This window comes from Dermacentor andersoni, chromosome 10, assembly GCF_023375885.2.
Source record: "Dermacentor andersoni chromosome 10, qqDerAnde1_hic_scaffold, whole genome shotgun sequence".
NCBI lineage: Eukaryota > Metazoa > Arthropoda > Arachnida > Ixodida > Ixodidae > Dermacentor > Dermacentor andersoni.
Genome location: NC_092823.1, coordinates 19,668,674 through 19,687,423, shown reverse-complemented (window position 1 = coordinate 19,687,423; position 18,750 = coordinate 19,668,674). Strand labels below are relative to the sequence as shown.

Genomic DNA, 18,750 nt, shown 5'->3' with positions numbered 1-18,750 from the left:
CCTCCGTTGCCACCGCGTTTACAATGGCTGTGATTGACGCTTGGGGGGGGGGGGGGGGGGGGCTTTTGTTTGGTAGTTCGGGAGCAAACTTTTGTTTCGGGAGATATCGTAGACGGTGACTGGGTGGACGACGCGAAGCTTTGGACACAGCTTCAGTGAACATGCAAAAGTGCTTCGGTAGCTGATTAAGCCATGTCCACAGGGCGCAAGCAGCGTATATGGTGCTTTTCTTAAAAGCAAGGCTAAATATGTATTCAAAGATATCCAAACTTCCCGCTTATGAATTGAGTCAGGATCAGTGGGCTTTGCTCTTTGTTCCCTAGTGCGCAAATATTTTGAAGCAGCGGTTTTTTTGAAGCACTATGATTACTTCTGCCTAATCTCTGGCGGGTGTGCTCAGTTCCGATATATTTGTCTTGCTGCGCGCAAGGCTTGAAAAGTTGCCGTTCTGTACATTGTTATACCTTTCAGCAACGATCTATTATTGTCAGTAACTCGCTTACTCTTACACGAAACATTCCGCTCCCACCATTCCTACGCTATCTGATTAGTCTGTCATTTATTGTGCGTATATGGTGCACATATATTCAAATGTGTGACCATTCACTTATTGACCCGTTGGCGGAAGAGTGGGCGTAAGACTCCGTACCAGCTGGTGTAGATGGGTGTAGATAAAGTGCGCGAAACGTCCCACGAGAGGAAGTGGCGCTACTCTCAATGCAATTCCTTTACGAGTTGTACTCACTATTGCCAACGCTCCGGGGCTGAAGTACTTTCTTTGAAGGTTAGCGATACAACGCTTGTGAATGAGCAAATTTCTGCATCCTCGAAGAAAGCCGTACATAGCGAAGTGCCGGTAACACGTGCGGATAGTTGCAGCAACGGTCCGCGAACTTGGCTACACAGATTCATTCCATTCCTAAATGTGCCAGTCACAATTTCTTCAGCCAACTACCGTATTTACTCGATTCTAAGCACCCCCTTTTTTTCATGATCGCGATGCCCAAAGTGAGGGGGGGGTGCTTAGATTCGACAAATCTAGAATGACCCCCCTCCCTCTTTTAGGTGCGACATCACGATGAGATGGGTGCGAGAAATAACATTTTATTTTGCAAATATCCAAAAGAAAGATCGTTGAAGACAGTGAACCCACCGTTTTTATCGGATGCTCAGTCACTATCACTGCCGCTCATGAGTCCGCGCGGCTCTGCAGTCCGGCTGTGCGGCAAGACCGCGCCACAGACGCCGTTCCACCTCGGGACTCCGACGGCTCCGGCTCGATGACAGAGCGAGCAAACGCGCTTGGCGGCCTTGGCTGCGCACTCTTCCTAAGAAATAGGGGGGTGCTTAGATTCGCATGCAAACTTTTTTTCCCAATTGTTTCGCGAAAATAGAGGCGGGTGCTTAGAATCAGGGGGTGCTTAGAATCGCGAAAATACGGTGTTACACACGTCTTCAATCCACATGGTCAAATCCCGCATGATTGAAGCAGAGTGCGTTAGCAAAAACTCAGTTGCATTTCCGACAGCTGATCGCACAGAAGCAAGGTGGAAGTGGTAATGGTTTCGTATTCGTGAGCTATCGCTGAGTCGACATGCGGTACGCCGCCGAAAGCACCATCTCGTTTCTCTAGAACAAAGTAATCCAAGAAAAGGTTCGATAGAGTCTGGAACGCCCTCGCCGAGTCGAACGCCGCGTCGCTATTGGTGTACTGTGTGCTCTAGCGCAGGCAGAATGGCCCGCCCAGTGCCTGGGCGAACCCTCTCCCCAGGCGAGTGGCGGCGCCTGCGTCGTCGCCGCCACTCGCAGCTACTGCGTGGCGGCTCTGTGCGAGTAGAATACAGGAATAAAGCCGATGTGACCGATAGGCAATAGACTGAGATAACCTTGGACAGAAAGGCGGGGTTTCGTCGGCCGCGTCGGTGGCATAGTAGTTAGCATAGCTGCCTTCGAAGCAGTTGACCCGGGTTCGATTCCCGGCCGACGCACCTTTTAGCAAGACGAGGTTCCCGCTAAGCTGGTTAATAAACTAGGACCAAAAAAGTAAGGAAGCTCTAGTGAAAGCAGTGGAAAAAACTTTAAAAAGATAGACGAATACCAGACAGTTGGCGACAAAGAACAATCAATTTAATTTATAAAGGTAAGGGGGCGAAATATAGAATTCACTCGTATAGACCGTTCACCATTACGTCTGTAATATACAGGCTAGCAATGCAGGTAATCAAATTAAAGCTTCAAGCGTGGGCAGAGAATGATGGCATTTTGGGAGAACTTCAGAATGGCTTTAGAACAGGTAGGCGTTTAGATGATAGCTTATTTGTTTTTACCCAGTGTATTGAAATATCAAAAGTAGAAAGCAGGCCGTCATATGTGACCGTTTTGGACATTACAGGAGCCTATGACAACGTAGACCGCAACATTTTGTGGAATATTTTGGAAAGGGAAGGCTCAGGTGACGATCGTCTACAGCTTTTGAGAGAGATTTACCTAGAAAATACCGTTTGCGCTGAATGGGAAGGGATGAGGAGCGAGGCGGAAGTTCTTATCAACAAGGGACTGAGGCAGGGGTGCCCTGGTGAGGATAGAGAGGGCGCTAGGAGGAAGTAATATCGGCTTTAATCTCTCATACAGACAGGCGGGTATGATAGCAGAGCAGCAGCCTCAAGGTTTATTTTATGCGGACGACATTGTGTTGCTAGCTAACAAGCAAAGTGATTTGCAACGTCTGGCTGATATTTTTGGACAGGAAGGCAACAATTTAGGTTTGAAATTGAATGTTAGAAAATCTGGTGTTAGGGTATCCAATGAAAACAGTGGACAGACAGTGGCGATACAGGGCCAGGAAATACCTCGGGTAACAGAATATAAATACTTTGGTATATCGATAAACGAAGGCAATAGATATATGGAAATAAGAAAAAAGCAATAACAGTGAAGGGGAAGAAAAATGAAGCCATAATGAAACATAGAGTGCTATGGGGATACAATAGGTAGGAGGGGCTTTGTGGTATGTGGAAAGGTGTAATCGCTCCAAGACTTACTTCTGGAAATGCGGTTGTTAGCTTTAAATCAGGGGTACAATCAGGACTCGATGGGAACCAAAGGTCAGTGGTTCGCCTCGCATTGGGAGCTCACGGGAAGACTACAAATGAAGCTGTGCAGGGTGATATGGGCTGGACTAGTCTTGAAGTGAGGGAAGCTCGCAGTAAAATTGAGTGTGAAGGAAAAAAAATTAAATTATGGGGTTTTACGTGCCAAAACCACTTTCTGATTATGAGGCACGCCGTAGTGGAGGACTCCGGAAATTTCGACCACCTGGGGTTCTTTAACGTGCACCTAAATCTAAGTACACGGGTGTTTTCGCATTTCGCCTCCATCGAAATGCGGCCGCCGTGGCCGGGATTCGATCTCGCGACCTCGTGCTCAGCAGCCTAACACCATAGCCACTGAGCAACCACAGTGTGAAGGACGACTGAGGAATATGGAAGAAAGCAAATGGGCTGGGAGAGTGTTGAGGTATCTATATAGGAAAAACGTTGATTTATAGTGGAGGAAAAGAACTAGGAAGCTTACCAGCAAGTATGCGGCCTGTAGGGCGGGCCAAACGGCAACAAAGTACGTCTAGCGGAGAGTCAGAGAAGCTGAAATAATCTCATGGGTGGCGGGAATGGAAAAGAAACTTGCCATAAGTAACTAAAGCGGAAAAAACGAAATCAGGAAACAAACAATTTATGACAACTCAAAGGGAAGCTCCTTACTTTACGAAGCGAGAGCGGGATGCCTTAGAACACGCACCTATAAAGCAAGATATAAGAAGGAAGAAGAAGCATGCGCTTGCTGCGGTAAAGCAGGGGAAACTATGGAACATGTTTTATGAGGATGTGAAGACGTCTACCCAGCGGTCGATTTAGGCCCCACTGGCCTCTTTGAAGCCATTGGGTTCAGCGAGAGCAGTGGAAAAGTTAACATGTCCGCCGTAGGGATCAGTAAGAGGCGATTGGAGCATTGGCGGAAGAAAAGTAGGGAAACCACAAATTAACGGAGGCGTAAAGAAAGCGCAGATCGCAATAGGGGATCATAAAATTTGGTTGTGGGTGTTTACAGGGTTTTTTTCTTTTTTATTGTTTAACCTAGTTAGGACATTAGGCAGTATAATAGCAAGAGCTTGGTGGCGCAACCCACCGCCCTGTTCCAAAGGGGACGCTCATAACATCCATCCATCCATCCATCCATCCATCCCTCCATCCATCCATCCATCCATCCATCCGTCCGTCCATCCGTCCGTCCGTCCGTCCGTCCGTCCGTCCGTCCGTCCGTCGTCCGTCCATACATACATACATACATACATACATACATACATACATACATACATACATACATACATACATACATACATACATACATACATACATACATACATACATACATACATACATACATACACGAAGCTGGCCCTGACCGGCCGCGCACAGCATGGAGTTAATATAACCAGCTTTAGAGGAAAAGCTGGCCCGAAAAGGGGGAACCGCTAGGGCGACGCCCTGATGCTACTTGTCAATGTGGCCAGCGCAGTTACTCTTGAAAGGGCTGAAAAAAAGTACAGGTCGCCTTATGTATTATCATTAAAAAACGCATACCTGATCTCTCTGTGAAGATGATGTGGGAATGTTAAGTTCACAGAAAGAACTTGCTAAGTGCGTAATTTACGCAAATCACATGTACGCATTAATTGAATAAAGCATGGCACAAATTTCGGTTTCGGATATCTATGTTTTCGCATGCGCAGTAGTTTCGTACAGTTTAGGTATGACATGTGATCGCGCGACGATATCGGGCGCTATGACATATTCGTGCCTTTTGTGCCACCCAAGCCCCGAAGTGCTCTGGCATATACCTGCACATGTAAGTAAACGAATGTGTCCCCTTGTCCAGAACATCACGCGAGTAGACAACTCTTGTGATGCATCACAATCGCTTCAGAAGCTTCACAGTAGAGCAATTTTTACATGCGGAGCGATTTTTTTTTTATTTGCAGGTTTCCCTTCAGTAGGGAATCGCTGGAAAGGTGGAACAGCGTACCGGAATTGTACTGGTGAATATACAAGCAAGTCATAGAATCTGTTTAAGCATTGCACTTTGAACAATCATGCTTCTACAAAGGCCACAGCTGAAAAACAGCCTGATGCAGAGGATTTCTGTGCCAGGAAGCAATCAAACCCGAGTGCCTAATACCGATGAAATCGAGTGCATGAACCCGCATAATAATAGCGTAGGTGTTGTATTAACTGTGCAATATTTTCAACACTTCCTTGCATGCCATTTCATGTGGCATATCTTTTCTGGTCACAAATGTGTGCAGAGAATCTACTTGCATGATCGACTACGGGTCTGTGCGACCGTTCACTTGCACTTGATGCTGAATCTTCTACACGTATCGATAAACTGCAGATATGCACATCAGATCCCTACGAGAATTTTCACAATTCAATTATGTTAGACAACACGCACATATGCAATATTGACATAATGTCAAATACCACTAAGCAATCAAGGCAGAAAGCTGGGCTAGTTGGTGTGTCATCATTAATCATTAATTATCATTAATCATTAGTTATCATTATCATGAATTATCATTATCATTAATTATCATTAATGATGAATCATTAACCACTAAGCAGCTTGGACACTTTTGTTGAGTATACTCGCAGCTAAAATAAGTAGATCATGTGAACAGCTTCAGCTCCTTTTCTTTAAATCAGTGTCTACAAGGAGCATGCAAAAATAATTTTTTTTTCTCGCGCGCCGATTATTTTGCTGTATAAGCAAGAGAACCCACCACATTAGTGTAACATATGTTGTGTACGTTATAAAGTACGAGTTAAAATACACTCGTTTATTTACAGGTATCCATCTTGATCACTTCTTTCTCTTCCTCTTCCCCTCCTGTTCTTGTCTCTTCTGTCTTCTTTTTCTTCGCCTGAACATCATGTCCTCCCGGACTTCGGTTTTCATCCTTCCTGGGATGATAGGGTATGACATTTCCCACACGTGACAAGAAAAAGATCACACGGCCACCTTAATTAGTAAAAAACTAGCCGCCATAGCACACGATGAAATTCCGGACACGTGGATAGAACACATCGTGACAGAGATAATTGCAAAAAAAAGGGGAGACAAAAAAGCACTTTTACCATAAACATATACAGTCCACCGCGATAAAATGACGCGGATTTTCAGAAACATTTCATAGGAGTCAGCAAGCTAGAGAAATCCAGCACCCTGTTTATAATGGGCGACTTTAATGCCAGGGGATATGAAAAAGACACTAAGAAGGGAACGTAAGTTAGCGACGCAGCAGAAATCACAAGATGCACCCTCTAGGCAACAGCGTTAGTCCGGACACATGCCCAGGCCTGACATACGTCAGGGGAGCTAGGCAAGCCACGTGGGAGAACCTGCTGGAGAACCTGGGTAGCGACCATTACATTATAAGAGCGCAAGTGTCAGCAGAGAACATCAAGCGCAAGATAGGAACAGCCAAAATAACGGACTGGAACGCTTTTCGCAAACAATGCAAGCACACGGAGGGGGCGATAACCTCCATAGAGGAATGGTGCAAACAACTTAAGGAAATACAACAATACACCCAGGAGGTCGAAAGGTCAGAGCAAACACTGGAGGTGGACTCGCGACTCCTCAGGCTATGGGAGGCAAGGCGTGGACTAACAAAAAGGTGGAAGAAACAACGACTAAATAAGAAGCAAAAGAAGAAGATAGCAGAGGTTACCAAGGAGGCAGAGGAATACGCAGCCCAACTCACACGAGAAAGTTGGCAAAAGTTTAGTGGCTCGCTGAATAGAACCCTCAGCACCGCAAGGACCTGGCGTATCCTCAAGGCTCTAATGGACCCAACCAAGACCAAGTCAGAAAGTAACAAGGCCATCCAAAGACTGGTACACCAATTTGAAGGGACAGAAGAAGAGCTACTGGAAAAAGTCCGTGTAAAGTGCTACGGGCAAGATAAACCCTAAGCGTAAACGGAGAGATACTGAAGCGAAGAAAACCCCGACCTAGACAGACCCACCACCAGGGAGGAAATTTTCGCAGCAGTTAAGGCATCTACCCGGAACACAGCAGGAGGTGCGGACAAGATTAGGAACGCACTAATCCGCAACCTAAGTGATGAGGCGGTCACACAGCTGACGAACTTCCTCAACACACATTGGGAAGCGGGGACACTGCCAGAGGAATGGAAACATGCGGAAGTAGTTATGATCCCCAAGCCAGGGAAAAAGCTGCTAGTAGAAAACCTACGGCCGATATCACTCACTTCGTGGCTTGGCAAGTTGTACGCGCGAATCGTGACAAGGAGGCTACAACAATACGTGGAAGGCGAAGACCTGTATGCCCACAGTATGTTCGGCTTTCGCACCAAATTATCAACCCAGGACGTCCTACTACAAATTAAAGAGGGGGTTCTAAGCAACATCCCATACAACGGAGAAAACATAATAATGGCACTCGATGTCAAAGGAGCATTCGACAACGTCAGCCACGCGGCCATCCTCAAGGGACTGGACGATCTCAACAGCGGACGAAGAATCCACGGCTACGTGACAGCGTTCCTATCAAACAGAACAGCCACGGTGGGGTTAGGAGACCGGCGGACGGACAAGTTCCGCACGCCTAACAAAGGAACCCCGCAGGGATCCGTAATCTCACTGATCCTTTTCAACATTGCAATGATTGGGATAGCCCGGAAGCTGGAGGAGATCGACGGCATACATCACGCCATTTATGCCGACGATATCACCGTCTGGGCTAACCAAGGCTCGCTCAGCCAAAAAGAAGGACTACAAGCCGCAGCAACATGCGTGGAAGAATGTGTTAGGGAAAGAGGCCTCGCCTGCTCGACGGAGAAGTCAGAGCTCCTGCGAGTCAGAAGAGGAAAGCGCTCGGAAGAACAAATCAGCGTCACCCTAGGAGGACAAAAGATACCAGAAAGAGAAGCCGTCAGGATTCTGGGAATGTGGGTGCAGAGCAATCAACGCTGCACACACACCATGAACCTACTCAAGCAAGCGACGGCATAGGTGGCACGTATGATCACCCGCGTCTCGCACAAAAGAAGCGGCATGAAGGAGGAAGATACAGTCAAGTTCGTTAAGAGCCTTATAATCAGCCGGATTACGTACGCCCTCCCATATTACAACACAAACAAAGGCGAACGGGACCAGGCCGACGCCATCATAAGGAAAGCATTCAAAACAGCGCTTCACCTGCCGGCCAACACCTCGACAGAGAAGCTACTGGCTCTGGGAGTCCACAACACGTTCGAGGAGCTCAAAGAAGCACAATTAGGATCGCAGCTTCTCAGACTCCAGCAGACTACCACAGGCAGAAAGCTCCTAAAAAAACAGGGGCGCAAAGAAATTAAAAGGGAAGAACAAAGAATGGCAAACCTACCCGATGAGTATCGCAGTACCATCAAGGTAGGGTCCCTGCCACGAAACATGGACCCGAATTTACACACAGCCAGGCGGAACGCTAGGGCAAAATATGTAGAAAAATACCTAGAAACCAAGCCGAACACGGTATGCACGGACGCCGCGGTATATCCTCGAGAACGAAGGGAAACAGAACAAAGAGTCGTCGCGGCAGTAATAGACTCGGACTATAGGGAAATCGCTTGCGCGTCGGCACGGGATTGTACGGTAACCGAGGGAGAGGAAATGGTTGTTGCTCTAGCAGCTGTGGAGGGCTACCGCACAAATAGATCCCTTATAATTCTAACAGACTCCAAGGAAGCATGCCGAAACTACATTAACGGCAGAATCGGTCAAAAAGCGCTCCAAATCTTCCTCCGCGCTGGCCAACAGAATAAACGCATTAGACACACCATCTTTTGGGTACCGAGGCACACTGAGATTGAGGGCAATCAAAGGGTCGATAGGATCGCTCGCGAGCATACAAACCGAGCGGACCTAAACAGAGATCCTGAGGACTTCATGACAGTGATCTCAACGTACTCTGACATACTAAATTACCTTAGAGGGACGAGGATCAGATATCCCCCGCCTCACAAAACACTCACTCAAGAACAGGCAGTTTACTGGCGAAAGCTGCAGACAGGAACTTTCCCAAATTTAGATATACTATGCAAAATTCTCCTAAGTCAATACAGGGACACATGCCCGTGGTGTGGCGCAGTACCCACACTTTATCACATCACATGGGAGTGCAGTACGAATAAGGCATTCCACAAAACAGAAAATCCGAGTGCGGAGCAGTGGGAGAGCATGCTCTCCAGCGGCGACCCTAGCCTCCAACGGAGACTGGTGGATCATGCCCGACGAGCAGCCACGCTCAGTGGTGCCCTGGAATAGGGGCGCCAACCATGCAGGCCGGAGATCGTCATCAACCAATAGAAGATGAAGACATCCGGCCCGACCGCTGAATTACTCTTTCTAGAACAATAAAGTTTACTTCCTCATCCTCCTCCCACTGTTGCTATTTCAGTTTTTCTTTCCGGTCCCAAATGTAGCGATTTCAAGATTCCTTGTTGCTTGATGGTTTTTATCACTGTGTAGAGCCCAGAAAATCTGGACTTCGGTCCATCTAAACTCCTCCGGACCAAAACTGTATCTGCAGGCTCTACTACAGGCATCTTCGAGCTATGTCGCAGATCGAACCGTCTCTTCATGGTTGATCTGTAGCGTGCAAGCTCCTCTTCTGTCTTGCGCCTTTCCTGCAGATCTACTTTCCCAACGATTCCAAGGTCGTAGCCTGCCGGTAGCCAAGTTGCATCGCCTGATGCAGCAAAGTTAGGCGTGCATCCTAATCCCATGGTATGAGAATGATTGTGGTGCCTGGCTGCTGCTTCCAAGGCACACCATCCTCCACGGAAATCATGGTAAATTGCGATGAATGTTTTCAAGTCCCGAATGAGCCTCTCAGCTAGGCCGTTTCCTTCTGGATGGTAGGGTGTGGCAAATCTCGGCAATTCCTCTATCACGGGCCCATTCTTGAAGCTTCTTATTGCGGAAAACTGGCCCGTTGTCGGAGACCACTAATTTGGTGTTCTTGAACATATTCCGCTTCAGTAACGTCAAAACAGAATTTGCGTCTTCCTTTCCTGGCTTTGCAGCTGCCATGCGTGTGCATTCATCTATTGCGACAAGGAATGCTTGAGTCTTACTGACTCCCTCTCCTCGCTTTTTTATTTCGGCAAAATCTAGATAAATTGCTTCAAGTGGTACTTGGGAATGATTAGCGATGACCATTTGATTCCCTCTTGGACGATACTTGGCCTTGTTAATTTGGCACTGGTGACAGGTTTGCACGTAGTTCTAGGTATCTTCCTTCATATTTTTCCAGATGAATCGACTTTTTAGCTTCAAATAAGTTTTCCAGAATCCATCATGCCCTCCTGACTTTGGGCTGTCATGGTACAGCTTGAAAACCTTTTTCACGAAAGTTCCTGGCACGCAAAATTTGCCATTATTGCAAGTCAGGTCTTCGGTGCCTTCCCACAAGCTGTAAACGTGTTCTTGATCAGATGTTCTCAATTCTGTGATGTGAAGCCTGGAAAGAGCATGTGCGTCAGGAAGCTTATCACCAGGTCGATGGCTTACATCGAAAGTGAACTGTTGTATTTCCCTGATCCAACGCGCCACCCTGCCCTTAGGCTGGGTTAATCCCAAGAGGTAGGTTAACGCTCGCTTGTCAGTGAAAAGCCGGAAATGACGACCCTCTATGTAGCTTCTGGAATGCCGGAGTGCCTTCAGAACAGCCACAGCCTCTTTTTCTGTGGCCGTATAATGTTCTTGAGCTTTTGAGAACGTAGAAGAATAGTAGCCAATCACCTTTAGTTGGCGTCCTTGCTGTTCCTTTGTGTCTCGTTGATATAGAACGGCCCCTGTACCATATTGTGACGCATCCGTGCACGACTCGAAAGGCTTGTTGAAGTCAGGTAGCACAAGCACAGGATCCGACGATATAGATTCAACAAGGCACTCGTACGCTTTCTCGCACTCTTCACTCCACATAAATGGCACATCCTTTTGCGTCAGCTTGTGAGGCATCGTGTCTTTGCAGCGTAATCCTTACTGAACGCACGAAAATGACCGGCGAGTCCGAGGAAAACACGGAGTGAGTGTAGGTCATATGGCTTGACGAGCTTCTTCATCCTTTGTATAGACTCCTCTTTTGTTGTTTTTGTTTTGGCGTCAAAAACTCTTCCTAGAAAGACAATATTCACCTGAAAAAATTCACTCTTGTTCTTGTTAATCTTTAACTTTGACTTGCTGAGGGCTTCTAACACGCACGAAAGGTGTTTTTCATGTTCTTCTCTTGTACATGAGTATATGATGATGTCGTCAATGTATACGTTACAAAACTTTCCCAGGAATTCATCAAGAATGCCATTCATCATTTTCTGAAACCAGGCTCCAGAATTCTTCCAACCGAACGGTAAGCGGTTGTACTCGTACACATCGAAAGGTGTTACAAAAGCAGTGTACTGCTTGTAATCTTCTTGTAGTGGCACCTGCCAATATCCTTTACAGAGGTCGATCCGAGGGAAAAAATTTGATCCACCAGTTTCATTGATGATCTCGTCTATTCGGGGCATGGGAAAAGCAAACAAATCAGTCTGGCCGTTTATCTGCCAGTAAACTGTGCAAAGGCGAAATGAGCCATCGTCTTTCGGTACTATGGTGATTGGTGACGTGAAAGTGGATGTTGATGGCCTTATAATACCGGCATTTAGCATTTGCTGCAGTTCGGCCTTGAGCCAGGCCTTTTTCGCGTGGGAGAGACTGTACGGCTTTTTAGGCACTACTGTGACGTCACAAAGCTTAAACGGTACCTCGAAGACATCTGCTGCTGGCGGGTACGTCTCAACACAAATAAGTTCGGGAAAATTTGTCAGTATCTCATCAGCATTTCTAGCTCTTCGATGTGAATTTTCAATTCCACACAAATTAGGTTTAATGATCCGTCAATAGTCACTTCGTCTCTCCAAGAAATATTCATCTTCAATCGCTTCATATCAGGTCTAGATAAAATAAACAGGAAGTCAACACCCTGCATGACAAGGGCATCTATTTTCAGGTGATGTCCACCAAATTCAACTTCTACTTCTGCCCAGTGTTTCAACATTCTAGTTTTTCCATCATAGCTTTGAACACTAACTATTCTTCCTTCATACACCTTGCTCGTTTGGACAATTTCCTGATTTACCAGGCTTACGGATGCTCCAGTATCAACCAGGGAGTCCAGACTTTTTCCATTTACCATCATTTTAACAAATAAGAGATTTGACTTCAGAAGGTATACATTTTCCATCGTTTCAGATTGGTCGGACACGGTATTAAAATATTATACCGTTTCGCCATGTGCGTCGATGCTCAGTGGTAGAGTACTATGCCTTCTGATGGGACCATCAATCAGGAAATCGCTGGACACATACTTAAAGCAAGCAAGTAAGTCATCCGTGGAGGTAGGACGGTGTACACACACCTCTCTTTGCTATTGGTTAGTCATGCCTTGAATTATCAGGGGAAAGATTGCAGAGTCCGGTAGATTAGGGTCGGCTATGTAGAGTAAACGCCTCTCCTCGAAAAAATAATCCATGACAGTCCCTTCTTTGTGTCTGAAAGCTATTGCGTCGTCCCATCTGTCAACCAGATATCGCTCAAAAGCAGAAAGAAAACTATCTTTCCACTTGTGCCATGAATCACTATATTGACTTGCGATTCGCATGTTTCACCATTTTCTGGCATTGGCAGATAAAAAACGGCGCATGTTACACACTTTGTCGTCCAATGACGTCCAATGGTTTTGCGCACATGCGTATTCATAAAATCTGAGCCACAAGTTGGCGGCATTGGACACCCCATCAAAACTATCGCGCTTGAGCTCTTCTTTATGTGGTTTCTGTGCTCTTAGTGAGTCGCTAACTGCTTCGAAAATCAGTCGCTGTTGCTCATACTGCGTGGTCTGCTGCTGAAACAGCGCTTGCAACAAGGCGTTATTCGTGTGCTCAGTCTCGTTCTTGGAATCTATCCTTGAATGTCCCGGAAACATAACCTCAAATTCAGACATAGAAGCATCGATTCTTACCACACCTTTCTCGACGAGGGCCGCTTCGTTCAGTTGACTCTTCTCAGTGATGATGCGAAGCAGTTCCGATGAAGTCGCTGATTCCTGAAGACGCGCTGGATCTTCGCCATCAAGCTGGTAGGTCTTCACGGTCGTCTGTCCATCTGTTCTTCTTGCCAACGTCACTTCAAGCCACATGGTCGGCTGCACCAAATATAAAGTAAGAGTTAAAATACACTCATTTATTTACAGGTATCCATCTTGATCACTTCTTTCTCTTCCTCTTCCCCTCCTGTTCTTGTCTCTTCTGTCTTCTTCTTCTTGGCCGGAACATCATATATGTGCTTTAATTTACTAGGTAAGATGAGTTACTCTTATGGCTCATTCAGTTAAATCACACTGCAAGTTGCATTCATGAACCTTCTAATAGATATTGCAAATGTTCAATGAAACATGACTCCCTGCTAAGCAGATATGCAATGAGAAGTCTTTCCGCGTGTTACAAAGGTAACATTTAAGCTCTAAATTAAAGAATACATTTCCAGCGAGAAACAACAAGCAAAAATGGTGAATGCATAATATCAGAAGCCCACGGTACAGAAATTGAGAAGTGTCAAATAATTTTAAGGAAATAATGGTATTTGAAAATGCAAGACATTTTAGTGGAGGTCAAGTAAGTCAACATAGTTTGACTACTCGGCGAAATTATGCGAGTAATGGGATAGCAAACAATGAGTCAGGAAATGTGTTGTTTTTCTGCAAAACGAAAGCTGATGATAGTCATTACATGAGTCACCCTAGCATCACGAAACTGTTGCTGGATAAATACAGAAACAAATAAAAAAAAACAAGCCACAAAAATAAATAAAGAAACGATTTAATGATGCTGTTTCCACACTCGGGTCAATAAAAAAAGGATCACATCTAATGTGTAAATATCAGACACCTTGTGGAACAATAAAGGCAAAATTCAATTTAGAGCTATGGCACTCGCCGTATTGATGTGGGGGCCTTGCACCAATAGTGACAGTTACCACTGCATTTACAAATTGGAAGCACCCACGCAGACGAGCATGGTTGGTAATATTTTTGGCTACCACTTCAAATGCCTCCACCAAGTGTTAACAATGGTGCAAGCGGCCATACCAAGAATCTCACAGCGACACCTTTTACACAGGATCTCACAGCAAAATTTTAGGCAAGAACAGTGCAAGAAGCAGACATAAGAACTGCATTTATTTCCATAATTCCCTATTTGAATGGCCTTTTCTTCTCTCTTAGACAATGCCTACGCTTAGCCACAGCAGCTCCCTTAAGCAGACTCTACAAGTCAAGACGCCTTGGAGGCACATGCTGGCAAGAGGCAAGAAGCAATGGCACAGGCACTGATGTACTCCTCCTCTAGTTTTCTGCGTCTGGGAAAACGAGAGGAGAACAAAGGGAGCCGGCCAACGCCTCTAGTACGGCTTTTCACCGCCACGCGCCCCCGCCCTAGTAGGATCATCGTCGCTCATGGAAACGCAGGGCGCGACCGTATTCGCGTTGTTTCAAGTACAATCAAAACTTTTGTAAACGTGAACCCTAAAGCACTTGTGGCTCTGGGCAACCAGTCCATTCTAGATGCATGTGTCGTTCTCGGCTAGTGCTGTTCGATGCGCTCGCGCGTCGTCGGCTGCACCGATACGAGAGCGCGTGTCAGTTGGAAGCCAATGCGTGGAAATTTGTTCTGTCACCGTTGCACTCGCTTCAAATTTTGAAAGCAGTGTTTGCCAGCATATAACGGGGAAGCGCCTACTCGTGTAGCAGACTACATGCAAGCCAGAAATGCATGCGCTAAATTGCACGTAATGTCGTTGGACTGCCTCCAAACCGGTACGCGACGCCGCGTTCCCTTCGTAAAGGAAGTCACAGCTGGCGCCAGAAAATGCGGAGCTGTGCCATGTCGTTCCATCATTTAGGAATTCAAAGCAGATAAATCGTGATGGCGCAAAAACAAACAAAAACAGCGCGTTCTTCCGTGCGCTTCCTGCAACACATGAAGCTCTGCAGAACCTGCATGCCGCTTTTTCTCTTCTATTAAGTCTTCTGTTCCGAAATGGCAGCCGCAAACTCTAGTGTACTTCAAAGCTGTATTAGCCGACCAATTGCCCCGCCTAATCACTGCAAGCCACCTCTGTCGTACACCAGCGGCATCTGGTATTTCACGGAACGACAGCCTCGCAGTCTCTTTTCTTTACGTTCGATTTGCACGATGGTACACAACAATGCGACATACTGAGGCACGCGCAACAGGTGCTTGCAAGAGCCTGAAAAAAGAACAATATGAATTTAACGCTTCGCACTGTCAGCACGACCGGACAGACTGCATGAGCAACACGTCTGTGCTAAAGCCTGAGAAAAAAAAAAACGAGAACTAATAAATACAAATGCAAGTTTCGCACTGTCGGCGCGGTCGGACAGACTGCATGCGGAATGCGCACCTGCAAAAGCCTGAGAAAAATAGAAATGTCATCGAACACTGATGCAAACAAGAATTCGCGAGCTTCGTACAGCGCGCCATGGAGTTGCTATACTGACTCTATAGGACAAGCTACCCATAGGGCCCATGCATCATTGAAATCGGGAACCGCAAGAGCGCCGCCCTGTTGCTACCGCTGAGGTTGCCAGCTCCTCAGACGCTTGCTAGACTTGGCGACAACAGTCAGTTTTAACCTGGCAACCGTAGCAGCGTAGCAGCATGGCGTCTCGCTTGTAGTGATGCGATGCGGTGTGCGTGCAGCCGTGTATGTGGGCTTTATAAGTTCGTTTTTTATTCTATGGCTTTATTCTATGGTGTGGGTGTGGTCGATGTTGGCATGGATGTTGGCCGTGCAGGTGTCAGTTATGGAACCGATGGATGATCCTGTTAAATTTTCCGCCAGTCTGCGATTTTCAGCGGTCACACACTGTTTGCTGTTGCAAGTGTCACCCGACGAGGGGATGAGTTGAGAGCTCGAAGCTGCGGTCCTCAAATTCCTCGTTGGCGTCCCGTAATTTTTCTCGCACGGGCGAGGTATGTTGCAGAAACCGCGGGGCACTTTTTTTAGTTGCGGGGTGCTTTCCTCGTCGCGAAGATAGATTTTATTTACAAGTACTGATTTAGCCAGAGGGCACATGTTATCGAGAAACGGAGGTTTCAGGAGGGCACGTGACATTATTATAAAGCAGGCGGCGCAGGACCTCCAGGGTACCCAAGGGGCAGATCACAGCTCGAAGCAGGACGGTCTGTAAGTTGGGGCCACCGAGGCAGGTGTGTGCCAGGGAGTGTTCGCACAGACAGCTCCCTTGGCAGGCGCAGCGGTGTCTCACAAGGTCTAGATATTTTAAAGGAATCTGCGCCCATGATCTTTCTTGTCTCGCTGCAGTGAGCACGATTAACCAGAAGAATATGGAGGCCATCCGGTGCAGTCGCGAATGCGAGTGATGGCATATATAGCTCGCGTCGCCGGGGGCATGTAGTAATGCCAGAGTTTGTTGTATGAAGTGTGTGCATAATACCTTTGGTACGCTATGTTAAAGGAATTGGTGTAGAGGACGTTGTAGGTATGTACATTTGTTCACACCGCGTCTAATTTAGCGCCGGGAAAGTGACGTCATGACTTGGTCAGGTGTATTTTCTTGCCATCGGATGTTAACACCCGCCGCTCGCCGAATTTTGCGTTTCATGGGGCATATAAGGCTTTCGCCTTAATAAAAGTAACTACAGGCTGGACATTGCCTCAAAATGACAGAATGCCACAGGTAAGGAAGACAAAGGATTTATGTAAAATAAAAAATAGTGAAGAGAGCTTTACCTATGGAACATCAGAAAAAGAGCTGCCGCTTGACAAAAGGCTGCAGCTGCGACCAGGATACTGTGCTTCTAGAGAAGCGAAATTAACAAAATTGCAGCAACAGCTGCAATTGAGTCAGTCTATCAAGCCGAATAAATTTGAAATGGCAATAAATGTAATCAAGCATTGAAGCCGACATAAACAATGTAGATATTTGCGCAACTTTTGTTGCGCAAGTAATAAAGCAATGAAGCAAGCATAAGCAATGTACATAATTTCCAGTATTGTTGCGCACATATAGTCACCCATAAAATAAATTATGGTGGTCCGCGTTAAGCGCAAGATCCAACAGTTTATATTTTGCATGACGCTAGAGACAATATCACATTTCTATTGAAGTGGCTGCGCTGCCAGTGAAATCAACCAGAGGAATCGGGCCACCAACAAGTACGACGCAAAGGTAACGTCCTAAAAACAAGCGGAGTGTCTGTTAACCCTTTCAGCCCTGAATTATTTTTATGGCGCGGAAATTTTTTTTTTTTTTGCCTTAAGTACTCTAATCACCCAACAAAAAGCATGTTACAATCAAATATTACCTTTTGGACTCATTGGTGTTCGAGATTGGATCATGTCCTATATATAGGACATCAGGGCTTGGAGGTTGTCAGAAATCAAAACACAAAGTTGCAATCTGAAGTTTATTTTCAAACAGAAACAGTCTCGAGCGCTCTCTTTATCCGGCTCTTCCTCGTCAGACGAGTCAGATAGCTCCTGCTGGTTGTCCCAGTCGCCGTCCACTGCATCGTCTAGCTCACCTGCTTCGTCTACCTCTTCTTAGTCATCGTCGATGTCCAATATATTGCCGTTGCCCATTGCAGCAAAGATAATATCCGGATCTTCGAGACGTGGCCTTCTTGAGCGAGGCAATCTCCTTGCCGAGTAGAACAACGCAGTAGGTATTGTCGCACCTAGATAAAAAACAACGCGAAATTATTGCTCCCGTAAAAGTAAACACCGAACGCCCCGCAGTGAAACCTCCCGCTGATCGCTAACCCTTGAGCCCTGGTGTCCTTTATGTAGGACACGACATTCATGGCCTCTTGTGACCGACATACAGCCCAATGTAGAAGCTGCTCTATGATTTTAGCATCTCGAAGGTCTTAAAAAGAACGTATATAATTCTCAGGGGCAGCATGCAAATTAGTCGTTGAGTAAACCAATTGCAAAATCTCGCTTACCTTCACTGCCGTCGCCCGCGCCGTCCGCCATTTTCGTCGTCGTCTCCCGCCGTTGCAAACGCCACAACAACATCGGCATTGATGCCCATGTCAACAGCGATGTCCCAAGTTCTGTTTCGGTAGTTTTGGTTGGTTTCTAGCCTCATGTCGCGTGTTTTGCTATGTGTCCTATATTTAGGACACCAGGGCCGAAAGGGTTAAATCAGTTATGCGCAAATATCTGGAGAAGCATCTGGAGAGGAAAAAATTGTCCTCAACGCGAGACTAGAAGAGAGGTAAAAAGGAGTTAAGCAGAAAAGTCAGCCTCGTAACCGGCCCTGTTGTGGGGCGGTTGGTCTACATTTTGAGGTAACAGGAAGGTTGTTGAAGGCTAGCAGCCTGTTGCTGACTGAATACGACCTAAAATAAGTGGCTCACCATCCCGGCCTTGCAAAAGTGGATGTCCAGAGAGACTATTGCAAAACCGTCATTACAAGTGCTGAAGGGGGCATACACAGGTTTATGATGGTTCGGAATGCTTGTTTTGAGGTTCTCCTTTATCCTTTATTGAAACGTGTGCTGTTATATGTGTTGCATGGGTTACTTCAATTATTCTA

At 46.4% G+C, this 18,750-nt stretch overlaps 1 long non-coding RNA gene and 1 other non-coding gene across 2 annotated transcripts; one reads left to right on the top strand and one right to left on the bottom strand.

The window, feature by feature from the left end:
• Positions 1–1,916: 1,916 nt before the first annotated feature.
• On the top strand, positions 1,917–1,988 carry TRNAR-UCG (transfer RNA arginine (anticodon UCG)). Its single transcript has one exon. It is a non-coding gene; the product is annotated as a tRNA-Arg (tRNA).
• Positions 1,989–17,595: 15,607 nt separating this feature from the next.
• Positions 17,596–18,327, bottom strand: LOC140213649 (uncharacterized). The gene is made up of 2 exons (XR_011890566.1): positions 18,155–18,327; positions 17,596–17,884 (listed from the first exon to the last, which is right to left on the bottom strand). It is a non-coding gene; the product is annotated as an uncharacterized lncRNA (long non-coding RNA).
• Positions 18,328–18,750: the final 423 nt, after the last annotated feature.